Genomic DNA, 20629 nt, shown 5'->3' on the forward strand with positions numbered 1-20629 from the left:
GTTACATACATCAGGGCGCTGTGTTACATACATCAGGGCGCTGTGTTACATACATCAGGGCACCGGATGTTTCACAAGGATTGGCAGTGGTAGTGTTGGGCAACATTCGAGAATGACATTTTAGTGCCGAACCTAAGATGAAAACCAGCGCACCTCCCTTTGGTCAGTGCATTGAGACCATTTGCTCCTCATAGCCAAAATTATTTATTCATTGTGATCGATTCTTGAAATATTTCATCCACCCACTCCTCACCATTCAACTATCCAATCATTCATTCAGCCATGCAGCCCTGTCTCTCGTCTCCATCCAGTAATTCAATGATTGGGCGCCGTTTTATAATCGAGAATTGTTGTAAAACGAAGCACGATTGCAACTTTTTCATGTTTTTCTTGGGGGAGAAGAAGTCGCCCTTGCAGTGGTCAGGCTCGCTCGCTGTATGCAGTGTGTGTGTGTGTGTGGGGGGGGGGGGGGCCTGATGAGCCGGGCAGCACGGGAACGACCCGCAAGTGCTGCCCCCCAAGTGATTCTTTTTTCGATCACGTGCCGTTGAAATTCTACTCACACCCCCCCTCTCGGGGCGGAGCGTCGCATAGCAAGCCCCCGGTTGTTCAGGCCCACAACCGCCCGCAGGCCTAGCGGGGCGCCGACCGGCTTCCGGGACCTCTCTGGAGGCTCCTCGTTTTGGCTCAGGCACCACGTGGTGCCGCGCAGAGGTACCCTTTGTACCGGCCTGCTTCCAGATCGCCCTGTAACTCCGCCACAGCCCTGGAGGCGGCTAACCGTCACAGCCAGGGCCCCCCACCAACCTAGCTCTTTACCTGCATCCTCTATTCACCAATGCTTCGCTTAAATCCAATAAAACAGGTCCATGCCTATTTGGGAGAGGTGTACTCCATCCAAGTCGAAGTACCCCTTTACATTCCCCCGAATCATCTCATGGCGAATAAAGCCCAAACCCCTTTGGGCGGGACTCAAACCCTGTGAGATCCCTTATAACCACAGGCCCAAGACATACCAGTGAGCTATAGCTCCTGGATTGTAGATGGCCCCATCTATGTCCCCAATCCCTAGACGCTATCCCAATCGGATAGGGTCTGTTGAAATAGAGGGGTCTGTGAAGATGTGCGATAACTATTCGCCCCCCAGCGGGAAGGTTACACCTATTCACAATCCAGGGCCTGCCCGCTTTGACTATTATGACGAGAAGGGTTACTTAACATTTGTACAGTCCCCTCAGATAGTTAACCTGGGGCACAGGAGTGCACCTCACTGCCAGCGCGTGACCATGGGCAAGGGGCGACTCTTGCCCCTGCCCACCATCCCTTATACCTTATAGGAATTATGCCCCTACGGATCCCTCAGTGATGATCCCTTAGGCATACCAGCTTCGGGAATCTGTTTGGCTTAAGCGTTGCGCGCTGTCATAATGTCCCCTTGTGTTTGCCCCGCTGACACCCCAGATATTGGGACAGCAGCACCAGTCTCCTGCAGCTGCCGTACGCGACCAGTGATTCCGGTGGGGGGTGCCACCAACCGCAATGGTCCTCCAAGCATTACGGAAAGCCCATTTTTACCTGGGCCTCTCTCCAATTGATGGTGATTACACCCAGCTGAAGGCCAGAGGCCCGCCTAAGGAGCCTATGCACTTGTTTTGCTACCCGGCTCCCTTGTGGGAGGGCCACAGAGTTAGGGCAACGCGTGTGCTCCCAGGGCACGGTGCTGCTGGAAAGCAGATGTCTGATACTCACACGCTGGTACCTTATCTGTTGCTAAATGCCCTACTGCAGGAAGTTTCCCAAGAACCGTAGACTTCGCGGTCCCACCTAACTTGATCCCATCACCTGGGGGGAACACAGTGGTGGCAGGACCTGAATGGTAACTCCATCCCGGCGTAGCTATCGCTTATTTGTGCCGCCGAAGCAGGCAATGCCCCCTTAGTCTCAAGTTCTACCCCTAGAGGATAACCTTGGGAGCAGACAAGTCTGTGGGAACCAACCGGAAACTTTGGTGCAAATACCGGCCCTATTCTGAACGTAGCGAGTGCTGCACGGTCAATAATGCCCTGATGCCCTGGGGCTCTACGTGGTCTTTACCAAACTTTGAACGACCGCACACTTGCTATATAACAACCATACCACTCCTCCTGCAGTCCTAACTCTTGGTTATGGTGCCCAGCTCAGTGTTCTGCAGGCCAATCGGCTCAGAGGTAAACCACGGGTTGCAATCCGCTCGCGAGCGGCGCACCCGCCACCACTTGAACAATCACGCCGGTAACCTTGTGCCGTGATTTAGGCCCTAGTGATGCGCTATGTGGCGACCACTTATTCTTTTGCCGCTATGTCAGAGCGTCCCTGAATTCAATGCGATTGGGGCGCTGAGCTGCACCCATATCTAACCCATCTAGTGGCTCAATCCAGACTTCCTTTAGCCTTAGATAATAACTACCATTCTATCTCGGTTGCGTTGCCCTGCCCGACTAGGCACCCACCCGGGTGTCTAGGTTACAGTTAGATATGTGTGAGTTCCCCATGTCAGTGACCGTTGAAGGCGGCCCACATAAGCATGTTGGCGGGGCCAGTTGCGGGCTTAAGCATAACTCTTTTAGACTGTCGGCAGCGACCCGTGTTTAACTGTTACTAACATGGCAATGACAGTTCTACGTTAGGACTATCCCCACACTGGTCCGCCCTGCCCAAGGACTGATGCACCTGGGAGGGCGAGGCCGTAAGCAATGGGGGTGGGTAACGTGACAACAATGACAAGCGACCCAAGCCCCCTTTCAGCAAAAGGTTGGAGACGAGCGACACGTGGTCACGTGTGGTCAGGATCGGACTGCGCGACCCTTACTGTAATTAGCCCTCCTAAGTCGCGCGAACTCGACCCCGTACTTACACAAGCCGGCACGGGGAGAATAGGGGATTCGTACCATATAACACGATCGCCGTGCCCAGCCACACGAGCACCGCACCCGATTAACCCTTGAGGAGCGGGGGGGATTAGTAATACCCGTAATCGCGTGATGTGGACAGTGCATGTCTTGGTATCATGTGTCCGCCTTATAGGAAGCCTGCAATTACATGATGAATAGTTATATCGCGCGAACTTGACCGGAAGGCATTGGAGCACTTTAACATGAGCACCGTATTTATATTACCTCTTCAGGCAGGGGGGTTTACGACATTCATACCATATTACCCGCTCCCCGACCGACCGCGCGAGGCCCGCACCAGATTCTCCATTGAGGTGCGGGGGGTTTATTAATGCCAGTAATCGCGTATGTGAGAATTGCATGCACTTGTATTATTTATCTGCTTTATAGGAAGCCAGCAATACATGTTGCATAATTATATAGCGCAAGCTGAAGGTGTTGGAGCGCCTTACCTGAGCACCCTATTTACATTACCCATTCAAGCACGGGGGGCTTACAAGATTCGTATCATACTAAACGATCCCCGTGCCAGGTCCATTGCGCCTGCCGCACGCAGCCCACTGCATGCCCCCCCACCCTCAACGGCAGCGTAGCCGACGGGAGGGGGGGCGATAACCTTAACCAGGGAGCGCCACATGTGTTGCACCTCCCGCGATCAGCGGGGACCCAGGCAGCTCCCAGCCGTGCAGTGCTGGTGTTTTGGGGCCGTGAACCCACGCTAGTCTCCTACGTGCTCGAGTATATGGAGCAAAATCTTGCGAGCAATGCATGCACTGGTATCATGGATCTGCCTATATAGACAGCCCGCAATTACATGTTGCATATTTATATAGTGCGAGATCGACCTGAAAGTATTGGAGCGCTTTACATGAGTGCCCTATTTACGTTACACATCCAGGCACTGGGCGCTTAATTCAAAATACAATATTACGTGATCGAGTGTACCAGATAACACGAGCACCGCACCCGATTATCCAGTGAGGTGCGGGGGGTATACTAATGGCCGAATGCGGACGCAACCCCGCGGGCCGGAACTGGTTACCCTAAACCAACAGCCAACTCACAGGTTACAACGCCTACCTCTTGCCCCCGCTCGCCCCAGCCGCGTGGAATACCGAAATTCCTTCAAACCTGTACTGAGCGCGAAAACCCTAAAGCGCCGGGCACTCGCACTGCCCATTCCGGAGCAGGGGGGTGTCATACTGGCCGAAATCACCGAGGATGGGGCGCACCACGAATGCAGATGGGCATAAAAGGATGGGCATGGCCCCCATGCGGACCACCCGGATTCATTTGCTTTTTATGTCAAAATGAGCGAATAAACTATAACTACTACTTCTACTAGTCCCTTTGCAGGCTGACTCGTCAACAGTCTGCATTAAATCACAAAGTAGAGACTGTTGATTTCACCCACGACCCAAAAAATGTACATCTTAGCGTCCAACCATCACATCATAAAAGTTGAATATTATGCATGTGCAGATGCAGATTTAAAGTGTATTGGGTTCCGAGTTGACAAGAAAGATTACAGCGATGTCACCTTCTATGCAGGCAATCCTTGGTCACCCCCTTTGCACAGCCCTTTCAGCGCCTTATATGTGTGATGGTACTAGTGTTTGAACACTACGCCCTCTAGCTACCAGGTTTGCATTTGACGTTTTAGTTAGGTAGGCCAGAAACCAGTGTAAACATCAGAAAAAGTGGGTGCAACATAAGTGCAGAACCTACTCTCCTACATGCGGACTGGTGCCCAGTGCCCATGAAGGCATGAATTCCTCTGGCAATCTCTTGTTAAGGATATCTAAATGACTGCACACAAACCAGTGCCGCCGATTTAAGCAAGAAACAAATCCCAATACCCAACAACATTTGGGTGCAAGAAATATGCCCCATAATACATAAATGCAAGAATGGTCTGGACTGAAGTGTAAAGGCCCAACACCAGCAAAAGTAATTAACGTCTGAGTGCATTTAGCAAGCCCCAAGATGTAGCACAATTTAATATGGTTTGGGTGCACACAAATACCCCATCCCCAGTAACAGAATTGTCTGGGTGTAACCGGTAAATAAAAGCAAGAATGGTTTGGGCGCAAAGCAAAAGTGCGGTTAGAGTTGCAGAATTGCTGCCCCGAACTGGAACTGTAAGAATAGATTGAGATACACTGAACATGCCCCATCTCAAGTAAAGGTAGGTAACAAGGCCAAAACATTAACCTACAGAAGGTGCAACCTCAGATCCCCGACGGTATGAATCCAATGATATCTCAAACGTATGCTATCACGGCATAGACAATGCGTGCAGGCAGCAGTTCAGCATAGTAAAATAAATATGCGTACTTGGCATTTTTTTTTTATTTTTTTTTTATTTTATTATAATGCTGCATATTGATATAGTGCGACTCGAACCGCAGGTATTGGAAATGCCCACAACACCTGGAATTCCCAGGCGGTCTCCCATCCAAGAACTGACCAGGCCCGACCCTGCTTAGCTTCAAAGATCGGACGGGATCAGGTGCATGCAGGGTGGCATGTCGGTGCGGACCGAAGGCTCCAACGCGAAATCAGCCAGACCGCAAATGTTCTGGAATCAGCCAGACCGCAAATGTTCTGCACATTTAACAGCGCGGTCTCGACCCACTGCACTGGAGCGCCCGCCTGACAAAGGGTCGCCAGGAGGGAGGGGGAAGGCACTAAGGCGCCGACCGCTGAGTGGCCCCCTGCCGCGGTCAGTGGCATTTCCACTGTCAATTACAGGAACAGCAGAATAAGTCACCCCCCAGAAGAGTTGCAATTCTGACAATTCAGGACCCCAACGTTCAAAGGATGGATGTGGCAGCAGGTATTTGTCTTTTTTAATTTATATTGAATTAATAAACAGCTTTTGTTGTGCTCATCTCTGAATTTAAAAACAGCACCACCGTGTGGCAGATACCATGTGGCAGGTACCGGTTCTGACTGTCATAAGTGCGGGTGCCGAGTACCGAAAACCACAGTTCAAATTAAACGATGGTTTTGCAAGTTCTCCCAGCCCACTGGGCAGTGCGTGATTGCTCTGTAGGCCTGTCCAACTCTGGCTGTGGACTGGAGTAGGCATAGTTTGTGCCACCGAGATTCGCGAATTAACTAGTGTCTCGGACAAGGGAGATGCACTATGAACAGTGCCCCATTATAGGCAGAGCCACAGGGCATAGGGTGGGGTGCCTCGGATCAGACGGGTTTCAGAATAGGCTGGGCACCACAAGAGAGCACGCCTCACAGCAGAACACGCCCCAGAATAGATGGCCGGGTCACAGCATCTCTGGAAGCAGAATATGTATTAAAATAGGGACGGAGGACAACTTGTGCCCCTGAACAGTGTTTCGGAATTGACATTTCCAGCCACAGCCCTGTCACAGGAGAGTGCATGTTAATATATAATGGCTGTTGGTGAGAGATTCCCCACTCCATGGGACAGAGGGCCCCAGAATAAACAGGCTCCCAAAGCACACTTTGTAAACTTGTTTTTATGCTTAGTGCTCTGCCCAGCAACGAGGTGCCCCTCTCTCAGGGAATACTTCGAGCTCTAACTAGTTGCAGGGCCTTATACAGTTACTTTGCAGCGGGTGGCCCCTGAAAATAGCAGGGGGGGGACCTCGCTGCACCACCCACACGGCAGGCCCCCCGCAGACGAAGGCCCTAGCAACGGTCTGCACGAACGACAGGCGAGAAGGGGGGGGCTCGCAATGCTCACTGCCCCCCCCCCCCATGCAACAGCTGGCCAGGGGCCCCAGAGTCGGGTAGATTGGATGGGAGGCTTGGGGAACGAAGCCTCCGACCACTCTTAACCGTTCCGGTGAGGGTGGTAGCAGTGTGTATTGACTCCATTCCACCCTGCTGTCCCGCACGAACAGCTACCTGGGGTGGGGGGGCAAGATCACGTGAAACCCATCGTGGCGTGATGGGATTGATGTACCTTCTACCTCTTGAAAAGAGATGCACATCCTGCCGGCGGCGTAATCTGAACCCAGGCGTGGCTTCCAATGAAGCTCTGGGGATCACGATGGTACGGGACACGACAACGGGGTAACCGACAATGACCTGGTTGCAAATATGGGGGGCAGGGGAGCCTGCCCCAAACCCCCCCCGCCGAACCCCTTCTGGGCCTATGCCTTCCCCAGTGCCGTACACTCAGGTGCAGCTTCACGAGCAGGACCTCGCGCCGATCGGCCTATGCCCGGGGAGAAAGTGTTCCGCTGTGGCCTGGGGACACTCGGCGATAAGGAGCACCGGGGCACACCTCGGTCCTAACCACCAGCACTTACGAGCAGGACCTAGCGCCCATCACCTATGCCCGGGTGGAAAATGTGCCGCTGTGGCCGGAGGACACTATGCGATCAGGAATGCCGGGGCATACCCTGGTCCCAACCATCAGCATCTAGTGCCCTAAGCAAGGGATGGAGCCGCTCGATAAGGCTGCCCCCCCCAAACGGCCCCTGAGCGACCGGACCACTCCGGCCGAGGACCCCATTCACCATGTGGGCAGAGGTCCCCCTGAAACCGTTGAGATGCTCTACTCTGCAGCCACCTGCTGGTTGCCCCCCATGCCTGGAGGCAAAGGGAGAGGACCGCCCGTTAAAGGGAGACAATGAAATTGTTCCCCTCAGTTCTGCCCCCTGGCCCGTTAACGGGCTGCCCGTGCCGCCCGTATCTGCAAGTGAGGCCAAGGCCAAGCCCGGGGCAGAGATCCCCAGTGTGCAAGGAGCTACGGCGTACAGACAGACCCTCCCCTCGAGGTACCTCCCGGGGGCCCAGGACCCGATCGACAGTAACCACCCTGCCAGCTAGGCCGCTGGGCAACAGCAGGCCGCCGTCCTCCTCCACCCCCACCTGGATGCCGCCAAAATTTGTCCGTAATGTGGCCGGCGGTGGAGGGTTAGTGTGTCGTGTCCCACACAGCAACAATGGGTTGCACTCACCGCAAATTGTTCAAAGCGGCTCCGTAACCTGACCCGACACGAGGGACACGTCCAGACGGCGTGACGAGCAATGGCGGGGCCGAGATCACAGCGACGAGGACGCCGACCGAAGGAGACTGCGACCGATCAAAAGGCGAGGTGGGCGACAAAGAGGTCGCCAGTGAGGGTGGGGGAAGGCTAAATAGCCTTCCCCTCACACCTGGGCCCGGAAGTGACGCGCCTTGCGCGTCACCTCCGGCCCCCGACACGGAGGGGGGGCAACAATCAGGATCCCTGCCCCCGCCCCCCCCGAAGGAGGGAGTGGGGAGGGGTGACCGGGGCCCCGGGGCCACTAAGGCGCCGACCGCCGAGTGGCCCCCTGCGGGGGCCGCGGTCAGCGGCAGATCCGTGATTTTACAGCTGTGTGGCTATGTTTGTGGAAGCGTAGGCACATTTTAGTGGTTTCAGTTTGGTATTGTTTTTGATGCGGTGCATGTAGTTACTGGAGATATCGGTGGTCTCCTGTACACGAAGACGTTCTTTTTGGGCCGTCTTTGAGGCCGTCTTGCCTCATAAATCAGACCATATTACAGGAATGCAATTTTGCAGCTTACAGTCTTGCTACACGTTCCGTGTGCAATTTAGGGATGTAAAATAAGTTCCTAGAATCTCTCGCAAGCAGTAAAGGGAAGTCTGGTGTGGCCGTGGGAGACGTCTATTCCCTCAGAGTGCACCTTCTTTAGGCTGCCTCCGCCGCATGCATTCCGGGAAAAAGTCACGTGTGATGTATGATGGAAGGTCTTTAGATCGCATCACCCCTCATGTCTGAGAGTGGGGATAATTTCAAATGCGCCTCAGGATATAAGTGTTTCAGCCAGGGGTTATGCGCAGTGGTGCATCAGGTGAACTCCATTCGTCGATCTTCTCTTCGATGCAGGCGAGTTCCTGCCGGCATAGAGAGGATGGCGTTGCAGCCAGTGCTGCCGTCATAGCTGCTGTGAGGCCAGATCAGAGTCCCATCGTCGCCCTTACATTCTGGGAAGGCCCTAGCGTGGTGTATGCTTAGGGTGCGTGCACTGGAGTAACACTGCAAGAATGTTGTATTTTGAGGAGTTGTGTTGATTCCGATGTAAATTTAAAGTGATTCGTTGTAGATCCGACACGGTCTCATCATTTCAGAACGGTAGTCGAGATTTCTTAAATTGCAGAGTCCCTGACAGTGGGTTTGCATTCGCAGACCTTTTTCATAGTCGAATCATGTGACTTTGAAAACGTTTGCTCATCTCTTCCATATTTCTTGTAGTGATCTCCTTCTTGACTCAGCATATCTCAGCAGTGACAGTTGAGCATGGATACAGTAAAGCCCCTTATTCTTCGTGATGGTTGTGCGCAGGCTCGGTTCTAGAGGGTGGGCCGGGTGGGCCCGGCCCACCCAAACATGAGCCTGGCCCACCCAATCATAAACCTTGGCCCTGGCAGTGACGTCAGCAAGGCCAACAGAAAAGGGCCTCTGCAATTAAGACGTTCTCTGAACGTTATCTGTCTTCTTTCTTTATGAGTTGCTTGATTGGGCCTGAGCTCGCAGTCGCACCCCCAATCATGCATCTCCTATTAGAAAGGTGGGCTGTGTCCCCGCCCACTCGTGCAGGTACAATAGGGAAAGGGGCCAAATCCATTTGTTGGCACTGGATTTGTGTACCGTCCTGCTGCGAGGATATTTCATTCTTTTCAGCGCTGGTGAAGAGGAGTTTGTTTATGCTGATTCATTTTCCTGACCTTCGTGACCCCTAGAGCTGCTAATCAGATCGGGCTGTGACAGAGTTCGTAAGGGCAGGTAAGAGAATGTGTGGCTATTGCGTTTTATTTAAATCTGTGAGCAAGACACATACTTTGTATGCCGTGTATATTTCCTTTAAATGGTATGTTTAAATCGTTTGTATCATTACATTGACTGGTTCGGCCCAGGACGCACGACAACTATTAAAATGTCCAGATAACTCTGGGGATTAATGATGCTACTGGAGAGCAGTCTTTTGTCTGTTTGTAGTTTTTTAAATGCAGATAAACTGTAGTTAACGTGGATAGCTCAGTGGGTTACTACCTTTGTCACAGAGATCCTTTGATTACTTGCAGTTCAGAAGTTACAATCCTAACATCGGGCAGTGACCTATGGACTGTCATCAAAGACCTGCATACAAAGCAGAATGGTATAATTAGGTATTTTCTTGTATTGTATTGCTAGTTAGTTCGAATTTTCCCAGTCTTTCATTATTCGAATGTTGCAATAAAGAGTTTGTTTGGGCAGATATACATTCTAATCAGTAAAGCCAACACCCCAACCACTGAGATATCCTGTGTTTGTGCTTCTCCAGCCCAAACCCTCTTAAAACATATTGCCCAGCAGTATGGATGACATGTGATTCCTACACCTGGTAATCCTCATTAGCGTATGTGACATTCCCTATAGGCTGATTTACATACTTGTATGATTCATTGTCTCTGCATAATGTGTGCGTGATGTAAAGTACTGTGACACCTAAGTAGCGCTATACAACAAATAAAATGCATATGAGAGAGGGGCTACGGAGAGATGGTGGGCACTGTTGGAGGGTGGCAATGAGGGAATCCGAAGGGGACCTCATGGGGGAGGGGCTATGGAGAGATGAGGGGCACTGGTGGAGGCTGGTAGTGGGGGAGTCTGAGCAGCAAGCCTGTTATGTGCTCCGTACTTGTGGTTTATAATCTTAGTGCAGATGAAGCACTATTATAGTATACTAAATAAAACAGAAAAGGTGTTTTGTATGGTGCACAGTTAGAACACATGTATTTGAAGGTTCCCTCTTATGTGATGATGAATAAAGGAGGCTCAGGGAAATAAAGATTTGGCTAGTATCACACAATTGGTGCAAGCATGGAAGCCAGGTTTGATCCCAGGTTTTGTAGTTTCACATTGTGCAATTCAGTCAATAGATGGGTGTCTCATTCTCCTGTATTGCATTACAGATTAATGCTTTATCTTTCATACTGGAAATATGACATTACAGCCTGGGCAGCTGGCAGAAGCCAAATGAAAGCTAGGCTTGTTTTGGGGCAAGAGGGTCCAAGAGTACCTTGAGCTGCACTAGGCATCTGGCTCAAGCCTTCAGTGGCCAGTGTATCGTGGCCCTTGTGCAGGCCGGATGCTACTTGATGTGTCAACAACACCCCTACTTAAGTTGTGAAAGCAGTGTTGGATGGAAGGGGGTGTCTTGATGCCACTGTCTAGAGGCATTGCTCACACATATGCTGTACTAGCTCTAGCAGAGGCATCTAAGAGAGGGGGAAGAGGAGATACAATTGCCTTTTTATTAGATACAAAAGTAATAGAAAATAATCGATATTACTTAAAAAGCATTGGAGAAGTAATTCAATTTTTTGTTGTGAATGAACTCCCCCTGCGTGGCGACAATGAAGATGTTTTTGATTCAACAAGTGGTTTATTTTTAAAGCTTTTCCAATACACTCTAAAGAAAAATAAAAAGCTAGCTGGAATTATACACTCTATTCCCCTGAATGCAAAATATACATCTAAATGTATCCAAAACGAAGTAATAGATACCTTAACTGGCATGGTTCTCTCACAAGTCAAAAAGCAGTACAAAAGTTGTGATTCAAAAAGTTTTTGTATTAAAAGCGATTGCACCCGTGATAAATGTAATATTGAAAATCTGTCCCTCATGGTGCGTTTTGTGAGCAAAGCCAAGCCTGAGGAGCATTTAATTGGTCTTTTACAGATGGAACAATTAGATGCTGAATATATAGCAGATCGCACCTTAAGCCACTTGGTTGCCAGTGATTTCAAGCCAGAAGACATTTTAAGTCAGTGCTATGATGGAGCATCTGTGATGAGTGGATGCAGTGGGGGTGTTCAGGCTGTTATACAGAGAAGATTAGATAAATATATTCCTTACATACACTGTTATAATCATCAGCTTCATCTTGTTGTCATACATGCCATTCCTTAATCTTGAACGCTTTATAATATGCTTAGCATTCAAGTACTTGTGTTGAAGCCTGGCCTGCTGGAATTCGAGGGTTTACAGTTAGGTCCAGACATTGGTCTTACATTCAAACAACTCTCCACATGCTCTGTGTACACACAGCAGCTAGCTGTTGTATCATGGTGCCTGTATGCAAGTACGTATGATGTAATCTAGGGCTTGTAGGCCACCTCCAGAAGCGACAAATTGGGCCCGCAGTGGCCCACCCAAATGTGCCCTTGGCCCACCCAAATAAAAATTCCTGGAGCCGGGCCTGGTTGGGCGTGAGGTAGGTGGATAGGAAGGATAACGTGATGTGCTGCTTAGGATTTTGAGGGAGGAGTGCTTGTAGCGTAACCATCCAATACGGAGCTTACCCCCATTTGTCACTTTTGTTTGGGTATCAAATTGGCAAGTGTAGATTCTTGTCCATTCTCCTTGATGATCGATTTGTAATGGGTTATTCCTGGCAGTGCAATCGTCTAAACAAGGGTGACCCATGTCAGTGCATTGCTTATCATGTGGGTGTCCTGCGGAGAAGTACAAGCACACTGAAAACTGTATCTTGGCAGAGAAGAAGAGCTGAATTCTGGCACATGATGCTCTTCAAAGAAGTTTTGCCTTCCTGGCTAGTTATACAATATGGGCTCCCATGATTAATGGTTAATAGGCAAACAGACTCCTCTATGGAAGAATCTTCCAAATTTAAGGAACAGAGGAACGCATTTCATTGTTCCTTCATGCTGTATTCATAAGGCTACGGCTCTTTTAAATCGTTTTGTGTTATTAAAAGCAAAAGGGGTCCTGAAAGGACTACGTGATGATCGAAAACCGAAATCTGATTAACGAGGGTGAGAAGCTGAGAATTTTAAGCTGTGGGCACATGCTGCGATAGCCTTTTGTTACTTAAGGAAACTTAGAGCTAATGCTCAGATTCGGATCTTTGCCGCCCGCCACAAGCGCAATTTTGGAAAAGTACAACTTTACACTTATTCCTGTGCTTAGAGGCTTGGTTAGCTGCTCAGTATTTATTGGAATGAAATGATTTATTTGGAGACTGTCACAATTCACATACTTCGATAATCTATTTTAATTGAGTACAGTGGGCGTCGCTTAGACATATTTAAGGTAGAATTGCCTTGTTGCATTTTCTAGATATATAAATAGCCAAAATACGTATTGTCCTTGGTAAATGCAAACTCTACAAATGCATAAAATAAATAAATAGATAACTGCCCAGGTGGCAAATTGTGTGTTACACACATTGTAAGCATGTACACTGCATGTAGAAGCTCCCCAGAAGAGCCTTATTGTGGGTGAAAAGGAGCACACTGTGATGGAGGAAAAGAGCTCAAGCCTGATAGCTGTCTCACAATCTAATTATTTCACAAATCACAGCCAGCCATGTTGTGTTATCGCATTTCATGCTAAGGTGCACCTTTTGACAGAATGAGACCAGTGTGATGTCATTAACGCCAGGGCTTGCTTTGTTTTGTCAAAGCTGGGACCCATGCAATGGCAGGCCTGTCTATGGGTTGGGCATTTTTGAGCATATGAGCTGGGGGAGACTCCTCAGGGCTCTGGAGTGTTTAGAGGCTAGGAAGGATGTGTGCCTCAGCAGGGTGCAGTGAGTGAGCTTGAAGCTCAGAGGCATGCAGGCAGGCCTACAGGTGTCTTGGGAAGTTTCCTGGAGGGTCTCTGTCATTGAAGGCCAAGGTAAAGCACCAAGGAGGTGACAGGATAGAAGCAGGGATCAGCAACAAGTTGCCTTCTATTCTGTGCAATCATTGGGACCAGCAGCGTTTCAAGATGAACCACAAGAACGTGGGCTGCATTGAAATGACAATCTGCGGACACTGGATTTCCACATTAATGTGACTAAACTACACACATTTTTGGCAGTGGGCAGCCTGTTAGGATTGTGAGCAAAACATCACAGCACTGGGCTGTGTACGTGTGAAATTCGTAGAGAAGTGTGGAGTATTGCAGGGATAGAGAAACATACATTGCTTGGGGCCAAAATCTCAGCAAACAATTGTAAAGTTAATTTTGACTGCAGCTTCAGCTGATTGGTCAATGTGGGCAGTGTAATAATGAGAGTTTCTGTGGCTGAGTGGTTGTTAACACGTTTAGCCACATGCAAAAGTCCCCAGTTCCGGACCGGAGGAAGCAGATCTTGGAGTCAGCTCAGCATACCTTCAAGGGTTTTCGGATCTGATGTTCCTTTCTGACCATGATGGCCACTTAACAGCATCCTAAGTCTCTTGCATATTGCCTGTCTTGTGTTCTCCAACTGCCTCACCTCAGACATTTAAAGGTATGTCCATGGTTGATTGCGTGGCTTGTTAATGTTTTAATGACATAAAGACACCCATTGCTTAAGGCCACAAGCTCCTAATTGCATCAGAACTTGGGCAAGCACGTATAAACGGTCTTTTGGTCTACGTTAGAAAGACATTTACGCACACTTTATACTAACTGGAGCCTCTATAGTGGATAAAGTGCAGAAAAACAAGGTTTTCTTTAACTTGTAGAGTAGGTAGGGAGGCATTGGCTTTCTAGTTGAGCCTCATTGTGGGGGAAAAGGAGCATACGGTGCGGGTCAAATAGAGCTCAAGCCTAATAGCTGTCTCTCAGCCTAGTAAGTCCACCCAACCCGTCATCCTCCTGAGGTCAATAAACTTAGTCCCATTAAGTTCGGTAACAGACACCTGTCATCCAGAGCCAAGATACCTTTTGGGCGCTCAAATACAGGTTTAGGTTAGCACAGCCAGGGTCAACCTCAATACTTGTTGGCTAGATGAACAGCATAGTACAGCAATGGAAACACAGGAGAAAGCTTTATATAGTGGATACCCTGACCACATGAATTGCAAGGTGCCCTTACATTAAAGGAAGGTACAAGTAAGAATTTTAGACAACAGCCTAGGATCACACAATGTAGCCAAGCAGGGTATAGGGGCTTCCATTCTTAAGGCCATCCCATCAGAAGTTCTGCTGTCAGGTATGAGAGTCAGCCAGCAGCAGCACATCCAGAGGTCTTGAGACACAGGCAAGTTCGTCAAGTGAAGTGAACCATGTACCTAGGTCACACACATTAGGCAGAGGGGTTAAAGTAGGGTCCACATACATGGGGATGGCACCAGAACATGAAACTGTACCAGTTAGATCCCGACATAATGTCGCGGCACCACAGATGATGTTAACAGTTCAATCAATCAATCAATCAATCAATCAATCACAGCATTTATCTAGCGCACTACTCACCCAGAGGGTCTCAAGGCGCTAGGGGAGGGGGGGTCCGCTACTGCTCGAACAGCCAGGTCTTGAGCTGCTTCCTGAAGGCGAGGTGGTCCTGGGTCAGGTGGAGGTGGGTCGGGAGGGAGTTCCAAGTCTTGGCGGCCAGGTAGGAGAAGGACCTTCCTCCTGTGGTGGCTCTTCGGATCCGGGGGACGGAGGCATGGGCGTGGCCGGTCGATCGAAGTTGGTGTGTGGGAGCGTAGAAGTTGAGGCGGCTGTTGAGGTATCCTGGGCCTTGGTTGTGTAGGGCCTTGTGTGCGCGGGTGAGGAGACAGAAGGTGATTCTCTTGTTGACCGGGAGCCAGTGCAGATCTCTCAGGTGTCCGGAGATGTGGCTGCGACGGGGGATGTCCAGGATGACTCGTGCTGAGGCGTTCTGGATTCGCTGGAGTCTCTTCTGGAGTTTGGCGGTGGTTCCGGCGTAGAGGGAGTTGCCGTAGTCCAGACGGCTGGTGACGAGGGCCAGGGTGACCGTCTTCCTGGTCTCGGTGGGGATCCACCGGAAGATCTTACGTAGCATGCGCAGGATGTTGAAGCACGACGAGGAGACTGCGTTGACTTGTCTGGTCATGGAGAGGGAGGAGTCCAGGATGAAGCCCAGGTTGCGTGCGTGGTCTGTTGGTTTGGGTGCGCTGCCCAGGGCGGGGGGCCACCAGGAGTCGTCCCAGGCGGAGGGTGAAGAACCCAGGATGAGGACTTCCGTCTTGTCCGAGTTCAGTTTCAGGCGACTGTTCATCATCCACTTGGCTACGTCTGTCATCCCTTCGTGTAGGTTGGCTCTGGCGGTGGCGGGGTCGTTGGTGAGGGAGAGGATCAGCTGGGTGTCGTCGGCGTAGGAGATGATGTTGAGGTTATGTTGGTGTGCGATGGCTGCGAGGGGGCTCATGTAGACATTGAAGAGGGTTGGGCTGAGCGAGGAGCCTTGAGGAACGCCGCAGATGACTTCGGTGGCTTCGGATCTGAACGGGGGGAGGCGGACTCTCTGTGTCCTTCCGGCGAGGAACGAGATGATCCATTCCAGTGCCTTCTCCTGGATTCCGACGTTGCTGAGGCGCTGCACTAGGGTACGGTGGCAAACAGTGTCGAAGGCCGTGGAGAGGTCTAGGAGGATGAGGGCCGCTGTTTCTCCATTGTCGAGGAGGGCTCGGATGTCATCGGTAGCTGCGATCAGGGCGGTCTCGGTGCTGTGGTTGGCCCGGAAGCCAGACTGCGAGAGGTCAAGGGATCCGTTCATCTCGAGGAAGGCGGCCAGCTGCTTGTTGACGGTCTTCTCGATGACTTTTGCTGGATACGGGAGCAGCGAGATGGGGCGGTAGTTCTTGAGGTCGTGGGGTCGGCTGATGGCTTCTTTAGTAGGGCGCTGAGTTCGGCGTGCTTCCAGCGCTCCGGGAAGGTAGTGGTGACGAAGGAGGTGTTGATGATGTCCCGCAGGTGGGGTGCGATGACAGCGTCGGCCTTGTTGAAGACGTGGTGAGGGCAGGGGTCGGTCGGAGATCCGGAGTGGATGGAGTTCATCGTGCGGATGGTGTCTTCGGTGCTGATCGGGGTCCAGGCGCGGAGGGTGGTGGTAGGGGGCGGTGGTTCAGTCGTGGCGTGCGTCGGTTGAGAGCTGAAGCTGTTGTGTATGTCCGCGATTTTGTTGTGGAAGTAGGAGGCGAGGGAGTTGCAGAGGTCTTGCGAAGGGGTGATGTCGTTGTTTCCGGCGTTGGGGTTGGAGAGCTCTTTAACGATGTTGAAGAGTTCTTTGCTGTTGTGGGCGTTGTTGTCCAGTCGTTCCTTGAATGCAGTTTTCTTGGTGGCGTGGATCAGTGTTTTCGGGTGGCGAGCTTGAGGGCAGTCATGTTGTTCGGTGTTGGGTCTCTGCGCCAGGCTTTCTCGAGGGCTCGGCAGTTCTTCTTGGAGCTCTTGAGTTCTTCGGTGAACCATGGGGCTTTCTTGCTGCCGGGTCTGCTAGGCGGGGTCTTCAGAGGGGCGAGGTCGTCTGCGCAGTTGCTGATCCACTTCGCGAGGTTGGTGGCCGCCTGGCTTGGGTTCTTTGCGCTGGTGGGAGGGTTCGTGCTCAGGGAAGTCGCGAGCTGGTCGGCTGTGATCTTGTTCCAGCTTCTGCGTGCAACCTGTTGCTGGTGGTGGTGGATCGTGGTCCTTCTGAAGCTGAAGTGGACGCAGCTGTGGTCCGTCCAGTGGAGTCCGGTGGCGTGGCTGAAGGCGATGTCCTTGCTGGATGAGAAGACGGGGTCGAGTGTGTGTCCGGCGTAGTGAGTGGGGGTGGTCACCAGTTGCTTGAGACCGAGGTTGTCCAGTAGGGTGGTGGTGTTGCGGTCGTTGTTGTTCTCCAGGTGGAAGTTGAGGTCCCCGAGGAGGAGGTAGTCAGCGGAGGGGAGGGCGTGCGGGCTGATGAAATCGGCGATGTCTTCGCTGAATTGTGTGTGTGGTCCCGGGGGTCTGTAGATGAGGGTACCTCTGAGGGTGGTCTTGGGGTTGATGTGGATCTGGAAGTGCAGGTGTTCGACGGGTGTCGTCGGTGTTGGTCGTGATGCGGATGGAGTTCCTGTGGATGATGGCGATGCCTCCTCCTGTCTGGTTGACGCGGTCCCTCCGGATGATCTTGTAGCCGTCCGGGATGGCGATGGCGATGGCGATGTCGGGCGCTGAGGAGGCGTTCATCCAGGTTTCCGTGACGAAGGCGACGTCTGGGGCTGCGGTGTCGAGCAGGTTCCAGAGCTCGACGGCGTGTCTGTGGATGGAGCGGGTGTTGAGCAGGATGCACTTGAGGTGGTTGCTGCTGGAGTTCGGCTTGGTCGGTGCTGGTGTGGTGCAGGTCCGCATGCAGGTGAACTTGCAGGAATGGCAGCAGAAGGGTCCGTGGGTGCGTCTCGGGGTGGCTCGATAGCAGCCCGGGATTCTGCCGGCGTTGAGTGCATAGAGTTCGGTGGCGTCGTAGGTCCGGCGGGTGGGCTGGTGTCTGCGGGGGCCAGGGGTCCTGGCACTGGGCGCGGTCCAGGCGCGGACGGGCGCAGACGGGCTTACCTTTGGCGCACCTTCGGCGCTCAATCGGTGCTCCCGCTGCGCGCGTCCGCTGTGCGGTCGCTCTGGGGGCGTCATAAGAAGGGAGCCGGGAGGGGAGGGTCCGCTGGGAGGCGGGAGCGTGTTGCAGGTGAGGCACAGGAGCAGGAGGGACGAGGAGCGTGGGGGCGACCAGGCCGATGCAGTTAACAGCATTTGAGGAAGATCAGCTGTATTCTTCGGCTGCGCCACCTTTGATCTTTTCCAGTGGAAGAGATGTATGTTAGGTGCTCAATTGCTTACAATGTAGCACAGCAATGTGGGCAGTGTAATAATTTCAAGTAGCAACCGGTAGATTCCCTCATTAATGTAAACAACGGTTCACACTGGGTGGGAACAAATTTAAAGTTGCAATCGGGAGATCTCCGTATTAATGTCAGCAACTGCTCACATAGCTAACAGTTAAGCAGCCAGGGAAGAATGGGGGCAAACACCACAGATTAAACTGAACAGGCAAAATTCCCATAAGAAAGGAGGGATACATGGCAAGTACATGAGGACACCCTTGCTTAATGTCACACATTTAAAAGCCGATCGGATAGTTGAGCCTTACAGATCATAGTAGGTTAGTCACCTCGAGGAACAGGCTATTGTGTATGACTTGCCAGGATATTGACTCTTCCTCATACGAACTGGAGCTCCTATAAAGGATACATGCCGAAAACACAAACAGGAGTAGGTTTGGGACAAAAACCCTCTTCTTCAAGCGGCAGTGCGTCATGTTGTTGCCAGGTGTCTCCGAGGACAGGCTAGTGCATTAAGGGAGCTGAATTAAGTAGTGGGGTTACTTACAGTGAGGTCCCAGTGGACACACAAAAGGTGGGCTGCAGTAAAACATGAAACTGGGAATTTTAGATTCCAACATTATCATAGGTTAATAATACGCAAGTCTCTGGGTATGCACACTGAAAGTTCCAGCATGAATTACAGGGTGACTAGTAGGAAAGCCGTACTCTGCCTTGATTCGGTGCAAGGCAATCCATCCTGGAGATAACAAGGCGAACTAGTTCTATAGCTGGATTAAGAACCAAGGGTCACAGCTGGTAAGCAGGTAGTGTGTATCTGTAATTGGACTGCAGTTAAGCATGCCAGGAGGGCTGCGTAAGTTGTCACTCCAAGAAGGGTGTGGTGACTGCAATAGTGTGCACAATACATATATTCCCTCAAAACAGTTTTGGCACCATTAACCCCTTCGATGCTCATGACGGAATGGTTCCATCATGAGCATCGGTGCCCCTGTGCTCATGACGGAACCATTCCGTCATGAGGCCAGGGGCACGAAATCCCTCTGCTGCAGACAGCAGAGGGATTTCTATTTAATCCCTTTGACCTTGGGAGCTGGGGAAGAGCTTCCCCAGCTCCCGAGGGCCCCTCCCTGGTTTCTGTGGAATGAAGATCAGCACGCACGTCGCGCTGTCTTCATTGCACAGAAACCGAAACTGAAATGAGCCTTTAGGCTCATTTCAGTTTCACTTTCTATGTGCTCTGGGGGCTATCTCAGCCCCCCGGGCACGTAGAAAGACGGGAGAGGTATCATTGGAAAGGGGAGAATCTCCCCTTTCCAATGGTACACCTCCCCAGTGGATCCCTGCTTGGGGATCGCCCCAGGAGGGCGATCCCCAAGCAGGGATCCACCCACTAGACACCAGGGAGGGGGTGCGGCCCCTTGGGCAAGGGCTTTTGCTCCCCCCAAATGTTTTTCATGTCATTTAGTCTTTTTGCCCCCCCCGGGGGGGCAGATGGGGGCAGTAGCCCCCAACAAGCCCACTAGACACCAGGGATATTTATTTTTGCCCGCATAATTTGTTAGGGTGGGGGCTGCCCATAAAGGGCATGTCCATCTCCCACCCCGCAAAATGTACAACCTTTCCGCCTTTGGGGGCAGTAGCACCTAATCTGCCCCCCCGGGGGGCAGAAAGCACACTATACGTCAGGGATTTTTTTTCCTTATAATTTGTGGTGGGGGCTGCCCAATATGGGCATGCCCATGTCCCCACCCATCCCCCGCAAGAATGACAGCCTTTCTGCCCCCCCCCGGGGGGCAAAAAGCCCAGCAGGCGCCAGGGATTTTTAGGCAAATTTTAATTAGGGTGGGAGCATTGGCATACCCGTTTTGGGCAGCCCCCACCCTAATAAAAATTTGCCCCAAAAACTCCCTGGCGTCTTGTGGACTTTCTGCCCCCCCCTGGCAGGCAGATGGGGGCATTGGGCCCCAATCTGCCGTGCCGGGGGGGGGGGGGGGGGGGGTGCACAAAAGCCTACAAGGCACCAGGAATTTTTGGGGGCAAATTTGAATTAGGGTGGGGGCTCCCAAATCGGGCATGCACATGCCCCCACCCCCCACCTGCAAAAGTAACAGCCTTCCTGCCCCCTGGGGGGCAGA

The 20629-nt window shown here is 51.7% G+C and overlaps 1 protein-coding gene and 1 pseudogene across 1 annotated transcript in view; both read right to left on the reverse strand.

Moving 5' to 3' along the window:
* Positions 1 to 20629, reverse strand: part of DNAH8 (dynein axonemal heavy chain 8) — a 13985216-nt gene that overhangs the window by 12904059 nt on the left and 1060528 nt on the right. The gene's annotated exons all lie outside the window — the stretch shown is intronic.
* Positions 5352 to 5472, reverse strand: LOC146813767 (5S ribosomal RNA; annotated as a pseudogene).

Source organism: Triturus cristatus, chromosome 6 (genome assembly GCF_964204655.1).
Source record: "Triturus cristatus chromosome 6, aTriCri1.1, whole genome shotgun sequence".
Lineage (NCBI taxonomy): Eukaryota > Metazoa > Chordata > Amphibia > Caudata > Salamandridae > Triturus > Triturus cristatus.